General features: G+C 36.8%; 1 protein-coding gene across 1 annotated transcript in view; it reads left to right on the forward strand.

Annotated features, from left to right (window-relative positions):
- kcns3a (potassium voltage-gated channel, delayed-rectifier, subfamily S, member 3a) overlaps positions 1-7,405 on the forward strand; it is a 31,916-nt gene extending 24,511 nt beyond the window's left edge. Inside the window, exon 5 of the transcript XR_001479504.2 lies at positions 7,190-7,405. The gene's annotated coding sequence lies outside the window, so the exon portion shown is untranslated. The remainder of the gene's footprint in view (positions 1-7,189) is intronic.
- Positions 7,406-7,679: the final 274 nt, after the last annotated feature.

A 7,679-nucleotide genomic window follows, 5' to 3' on the forward strand; every position in this document is an offset into this window, starting at 1 on the left:
TTAATTTTGCAAAAGCATAATACAGTGTATTAGTAAAATGTGGAAAGTGCTCGTGCATCAGGTACTTAGTATGTAAAAAAAAACAATTTGCAGTAAAGATCTTGAGATTCATTGATTTACTGTATGTTCTTATCTAGTGACCACTGGCAGAAGGTACAGAATGGTCCCTTGAAGAGAGTCACAGTGCTATTGAAGGTCATACAGTGCATCATACCATCATCTGTTCATCTCCTAAACTTGACTGGGAGAAAATGGGTGGCATGTATAATTTCTGTCCTGGTTCTGAATTATATATCACCATAGAGGGTATATCTACTGATTATATTAAGCAATATGAGTAACCCTGGGGGTCTGTATAATGAACTAAATGCACAAGACAGTGTTAATTGTGCAGACACCCTGCTCATTGGCACCAACAAGCTCCAGTCCAGAACCATGCCTGAAACTAAAGTCATGTTTCTCTAGTCCCCCTCAACTGAAGTTTTCTCATAACAACCATTGGAGACCTTGTTTTATCAAACCAAACTCTGTACTGAGATATCCGTAGCTGATAGTCTGCATTTATAATGTATAACACAATTCTCTTCATTACCATTACTTATTGAGACTATTATTTATCTTCCTTTCACAAAAGTTCTAAACATTTATCATTAAATGGGAAGTAACTGGAAAATGGCACTAGAAAATTGTACTTAATAAATATTAAAATAAAATGCAAACTGCTTTCCTTACCGAAAGAAAGGAAAAATATTTGTCTAATTAATGCATTTAAATAAAAATAGTCATGTGTTAAAAGAATGAATGATGATGTTTTAGTTTGCCTTCTAAACAGTGCTAGAAACAACACATTTAGGAAAAAAGTTGATAGAATAAGTATTTTTAAAAGCTACAATCTCAAACAAATAATAATTGCCAAAAGCTAAACTTCAAAATTAATTGATGCATATTTTCAGTGTTTTGGTTAATGGTAGCTACTATTCATCCCATGATCCTTATAATATGTTTTGAAAGAACAGTTTTATAGATTTTTTTAACTGATGAGGATAGAGATGAGCTGATAGGATAAAGAGCTGTCTCTTAAAGAGACAATTTGCATCTTCTTTTTCCTGTTTATTTCTTATTTAGAGCTCTAATTTGTATAGTAATTTTCATTGCAAGTGGATTCTGAAAAGACAGCTCAAGACTTATTTATTCACAATTGATACAAACAACACAGAAAAGGGCCTCTGTCTTTTCTCAGTAAAATCTAAGAGGCTACCAATTAATATGCAAGATGTAAAAGTATTATTTCAGGATGCCTCAATGTTAAATCTATTGTATTACTAGTTTATGTGTGAATTTGTTTCAGAAATTTTCTAAAGAGATACTGGTGCTGACTTCCTTCAAAAGCATCAATATAGTCTAGTTAGTGTCCATTAGAAGTAAAAAAAAAACATCTGTGGGACAGATATAATCAGTCCTGTGCATTGTACCAAGCAGATGATGTGTATGGGACCTGATAGGACTGAAGCCTGTGGCACAAGTTGTTAAAAAAGGGGTTCTTTCACCCCTAAAGCCATTGCCACATTTCGCCTAGTGAGCCATTGCTGCAAATCTTCATTTTCCATTTGATGTTTGTGAACTGCAGTGCTTGTTGTAACGATGGCTGGGTTGTGATGAAAGGATCCAATGCAGATGCAGGATTCCTGGGGCGGTGAGTAGGTGGACAGAGCTATCCAGGAGCTGGGTCGTAATCCGGAGGCGAAAGGTAGGTCAAGATCAGTAAACAGCACTGGTGGCGAACAATCCAAAACGAGAGACAGATACGTGGTCGGGACAAGAGCAACAGGGTCGATACCAAAATATAATCACAGGTAGTAAACAATCCACGGGGCAAGGCAAGAAACGTAGTCCGAAGGCAAAACGATGAGGTCAGAGAATCCAGAAGGCAAAGTGCAAGAAACGCTAGGTAGAGCCACAAGTAGGGAACTCAATACCGAGCATTGATATGCGAGTAAGAGCGGCTTAAATAATGCAGCCTGCCGCACGGTAAGACGTCTGAAGAGAATTAACACGTGCGGCGGCGTTTGTAATTATCCCCCACCTGCTGGGACTGATTAGACCTCTTCGGAGCTGGTCTGGGCTGGTTAGTGGTTGTTACACTTGTCTTTTCAGTAGATCTGTATATCTTTGTACAGTGGCATGTTATTTGAATTGCTCAGTGTTTTTTGTTTACTGAGATTTGTGTTTAAGTATCTGTTTACAGCAGACGTTTTAATACACTACAGGTACTGTATCTGCAAAACACAGCCTGAGATTAATTAAAGTAAGTGGGGGGACCTGACCCAAGCTTGCAAAAAATCCTCAAAGGCATGTGCAGTGTTAACCCAATGGTCTAATTCATATTGAGCAGTGAATTACAAACCAGAGGACAGAAGTAGAAACTACAGTCAGTGCATTTAAAACAGAACAGGAGGCACTTCTTTACTCTTAGATAACGAAACCATGTTGTTGAATGGCAATACTCTAAGATCCTCTGATCAATTACTTACTAGTTACCGAGTTGGTTAGATGAATGGCCTCCTCTTTTGTGCAACTGTTCTTATGCCCTCATATCACAGTGCATATTATAGTGTTCTGTTAATTAAACACTGGACATTGCAAATCAGCTCTTCAGCAGATTCATTTATTGTTAATTACCTTTATTATATGATTTATATAATTCATTTAAATAATTGTTGGAATGTTTTGGAAGATCCAGTATTTGTGTGATGCAGTGCTGATCCATATATATCATTTTTTATTTCGCCAAATCTACTGTATGACCAACACACAACCTATGACCAATCTCATATCTTTTATGATTTGAGACAATATTTTTTTTGTTTTACTTTCTATTAAAACTCCAAAAACATATTTTGGTGGTCCTTCCTGTTCATTTTCTGAGACTTCACTTTATTATGATAAATTATTCTAATACATTTGTATGTGCTTAAAGAGGTTGCTATCAGGGGAGATGGTTCTGACTTCCATGAAATGCATAGGTAAAGACCCTATGTGAGACGGTATGATCCGGAAGTGACTGGAGTAGGACAGACACAGCAGGATCAGCTTGGGTAGAAACACAGGGGGTGGTGATGGCAGTGATCTGGTGCATGGGGGGAGCGCAGGCCAATGAGTCCGAAAGGAAGTCCAATAGGGGAAATCAGGATGCAGTCCAAGGTCCAGGCTGCGGGAGATCCATCAAAGATGAACACAGGGAACAGAGAAGTAGGAATACAGATAGTTAAAACCTAGAGGGACAAGGCGCTCCGAGCCCCGGTAGGTCAGGACGCCGTGATGAAGCCTATACCCTCGGGCCACTCCTGTGCCCTGTGGTGGGTGGGCTTCCGGGGGGCGTCTGTCTTCCAAAGCTGAGCCCGGAACTACGGAGATGCTGAGTTTAAATTGGGAAAAGGGAATAAGACACAGCTGGGACAAATAAAACTGGGAACACAACAACAAAAGGTAGGAGCGCCCTCAAGAGGAGGGATGACAACTGTGACAGTTGCTTTTCTAAACTGAATGAATTACTGATTTTATTTTCACACTAGTATGTGTAGAATGATTGTTTTTAATCTTAATTTCAACAGGTTGCCTGCTGCCTTTATGCTGAATTAATAAAAAGAAGTGTCATTCCTTATTTAGACTCCTTCAAATCCATCCTTGAAAATGATGCTTCTTACAACTGTTATTCAAGCTGGAAGGTCCTCAACATTATCACATTTTCTGTGTGGCATGGTAGACAACTGGTTTCACACATTCCTCTGAGGTGCTGTCTAGTGCTTGCCTGAGAAACTTCATTTGTACAGAAAATGGACCATTTCACTTCCCAACGCCTGTCGCTTTCTTTAACCTTGTGGTGAAATATATCAACCCCTATTTCTAGACAGCGTTCTTCACACTCAGAAAATGTTTATTAATTTCAGGGTCCATTAGCTTCTCACAAAATATATAGTGACATCTGCTTCACCATCTGCCTCTTGGATCTCCTCTGTCGTGAGTGACGATATTGAATGTACAAGCCACAGAAGCTGACAAGGCATGTTTGTCAATATTGGGGAAACTGAAAAAGGCTGCTGTTTCACACCTTTCCATTATTATTGATCACATTTTTTCCCTAAGCGGAGAGTTGTCTTTGGTTCAATTGAATGTATCAACCTGCTGCGTATTTGCCTACAAGATGAACTTGTGTGCAAGAGTAATTGCCTGCATGGAATAGTACTTTTTTTTCATTTTTCAAGAGATATTGCTCTAATGCTGTGCAAAATTATACTGCTGCTGCTATGAAAATAATTCTGAAAGTGCCACGGCTAAAACCCCCATCTTAGAAACATTTACCCTTTCCAGGATTATGGGAGTCACTTGTTAAATGTTCTAGCTGAATTTTTTGTGCACTGGATCTATGATGATTTGCTAACAGCAAATGGACTCCAGTACAAGCAGTGTTTTGCTTTGATACATGTCAGTATACAATATTCATCTCTTTTAATCATGATGCATTTGCAAAGAAAGTTGCAATTGTTTGCTTCAAACACTGAACAAAAAACAAAGTCAACTGCAGGAATTGTAAAGTATTTACTCAACACAACAGTAAGATTAATCATAGTAGACCTCACAGTTCTCTTCTGGAGTTTAAGGTAGGTAATTTTTAATTAGCTTTAGTAAGCTAATTAAAACAGCCCAGAGTCCTTAAAAAACCATGTGCTGTTATAAAACATGCTAATGTTTTAAGTCAAATCCTTAGGATTTCAGAATAAATTGGAGCTCAAACCCCGATAAAAAAAGTTTTTGTAGCATGATCACTACAAAGCACCAGTAGCACTCAGTTAATTCTTTGAAAATAGGGCTCTGAGAATCTGTAACAAGCTATCTAGCCTTGTTGTTAAAACCAAAACAATAAACCATTGCTTCTTCCAGGAAATGGATGAGAAAGGGCTTCAGATCTATTAGTTATTGTGAACTTTCCTACTAGTTACTAGGAACCAGATGAGATAGATGGGATAAATGCCCTCCTCTCGTTTCTAACATTTCTTATGTTTCATATGTGCAATACATGCATTTTGATTTAATTACTCTACATTTCATACATGCTCCATTAGGCTGCTAATGCTTTGATGTTTGGCTGGGGCACATCTGCACAAATCAGAACAACTGTTAATTAACAAAAGGGAAAGAGCAATTTCAATCATTTTTAAAAGATAATCTAGTCTTTCAATATAGTATAATTATTGTATATATTAATTAATTATTGTATATGTGGTGCCATATTGCTAAATGATTCAATGTTTTGTGAATTAATTTATCTTAGTTCTGAAAATCTGTGCTCCAAAGTGGAGTAATGGAGCCAGGTGTCACCATTCTGAAGTATCTGGAAGATACCACTTGCTTTAGATATTTACCGATCTTCACATTCATAGAGACTAACATTTAATATACATTTTCAGTGTATGCAGATCTGTTTTTGAAATACTTTTCTAAAATGTGGCATTGTGATCATCTAAAATTAGTTTGAAATTAAATTTCCACTATGAAATTTAGTCTTCATTCTCATATGGATTGTTATAGAAAACGTTTCACACTTGTTTAAATATAGTTAAGATTTATTTTTATAATGACAACAGTTTAAATTAAAAGTTGCATTGTCATTACAGCAATGTCCTGTTTAATTATTGATCTAGCACAAAGACAAAAGGTTGTGCATAGCTGTCATTTATAATTACCCGTTGAGGAATCTTGACTAATTCATTTTGATCTCTAACAGTCAGTAATGGGATCAAATAAAATCTGCCTTGAATGACAAGGATAATTGCACCTTTACAGCAATAAAAGCTATACTATTTTTTTCTATATATTTTACATTAAAAATGTTCGTATTGGAGACTTCAGCAGAAGCCATATTTCAGTGAAATGTTGTAAGATACTGAAAGGCCTTTTTGTGCTTTTTACATAAGAAATTGTAGAATTGCAGAATTAGCCAATCTGTTGAAAATGACAAATTATTTTAACACGGATTGTTTCCATGCAGATTTTTCTATGAAGATAGTTTGTAACAAGAAATTCCATCAGAATGATTCCCAAATGTTCACAAATATTCCCAACTATTCCCAAATACTCCTAAATTTAGTGTTCTGAAAAGCTTTCTAAGGAATGATGAGAGCAGATATCTGGTGGTACAGAAACATAGTGTGATGTACTTTGGTATCACGTGGGAGTTCCTTAGTATCCTGGTGTCTGTTTTTTGTTTTTAAATTGCTAAAGCATACAAACCTCTAACAACTTTCATAAGCAATGTACTGCATATTATGCATTAAAGACCCACTAGCATGTCTCTGCCATCTTTTTAATCTTGACCCTTTGGTTGTAAGCTGTTTACACTGTTCATGCTGCTAAGATCATTGCTGCAAAAATGTCTTTTGATTGCTGTCCTTCTACTTTTTTACAGCCTAATATAAGTAGCCAGTGTGACTTTTTTTTCATTTGAATTTTAGTAAAACCACTATACTGTATTTTTGCTGTTTTTGGGCCCATGATGGATAAGGATCACACAGATATTTAAAGATGATCACAGTGCTCACTCTAGATATGGGACAATATATGTACGGAAGAATGACTTGGATTATCTGGGATGCTTACATCTACACGAACGTGTAGTTCCCCCTCCTACAATAGGATGTTCACCTTGAAGGAATTGTTCATTATAGTGACAATTTGTTGTTTATAAGCAAATTGTTATACATTTGCACTCTTCATTTTATCAAAAACTTGTAAATTGGCTGTATATTTTTGTTTGCCCAGATTTTTATTTGAACTGCTCTATTTTACCATAAGATGGCAATCTAACTGAAGATGTTTCTGAAATATATCCATTGAGAATTTATTAATGTTATTTTTTATGTTTATAAATGGGAACAAATATGCAGCTATTATTTGGGTTATTTATCATCGATTACTATTTTTGTAGGCCAAAAGGGTATGACGTCATATTCATGTTCAGATATTGGAGATTTCCATAAATTAGCTTTTCAGACTACGCTACAGATGGGCACTGCGAAGTGATGCACTGTGGACAGTAGCACATCAGCTGATGATGGAACCTGGGCAGGTCTGGAAAGCGGCTGCGAATTTCTGCTCTCGCTTATTCTCATTGGTTTCCTGATCGTCTCCCCAGGGTTTCTGAGAAGAGAAGAAGCAACTTGTGACAGAGGTGACGAATAGGCTGACTGTTGGAAAAGCCCCAAGCATTAATGGACTAGCTGTGGAGTTTTACAAGACCCAGTGGCTTCAGATTGAAGGAGATCTGCTTGCTGTGATCATTGAGTTCATTAAAGGACAATGAACTGCCATCATGTAGTATTTACTTTGCTACCAAAAAATAAAAGCTCTGTCTCTGCCAACTGAGAACTGTGGCTTTTAGGAATACATTTATTTAACAAGATATGGCAGTTTAATCAATACAAGAGTAAATATAAATCAATCTGTCATGATACAAATCACAAATCAGTGATTACAAGAGCTACTTCTCCAGTTACTGAGAAAGTTTTGTCACAGTCTCTTTACAGTAAGTTTTTTTTTACCTTCAGTGGCTTGGCATGAACAGCGGTGACCACAGTCATGTGATTATTGTTGTTAAGCTGCCAGGACCTTTGAGAGCAGGTCCA

Source organism: Lepisosteus oculatus, chromosome 2 (genome assembly GCF_040954835.1).
Source record: "Lepisosteus oculatus isolate fLepOcu1 chromosome 2, fLepOcu1.hap2, whole genome shotgun sequence".
Lineage (NCBI taxonomy): Eukaryota > Metazoa > Chordata > Actinopteri > Semionotiformes > Lepisosteidae > Lepisosteus > Lepisosteus oculatus.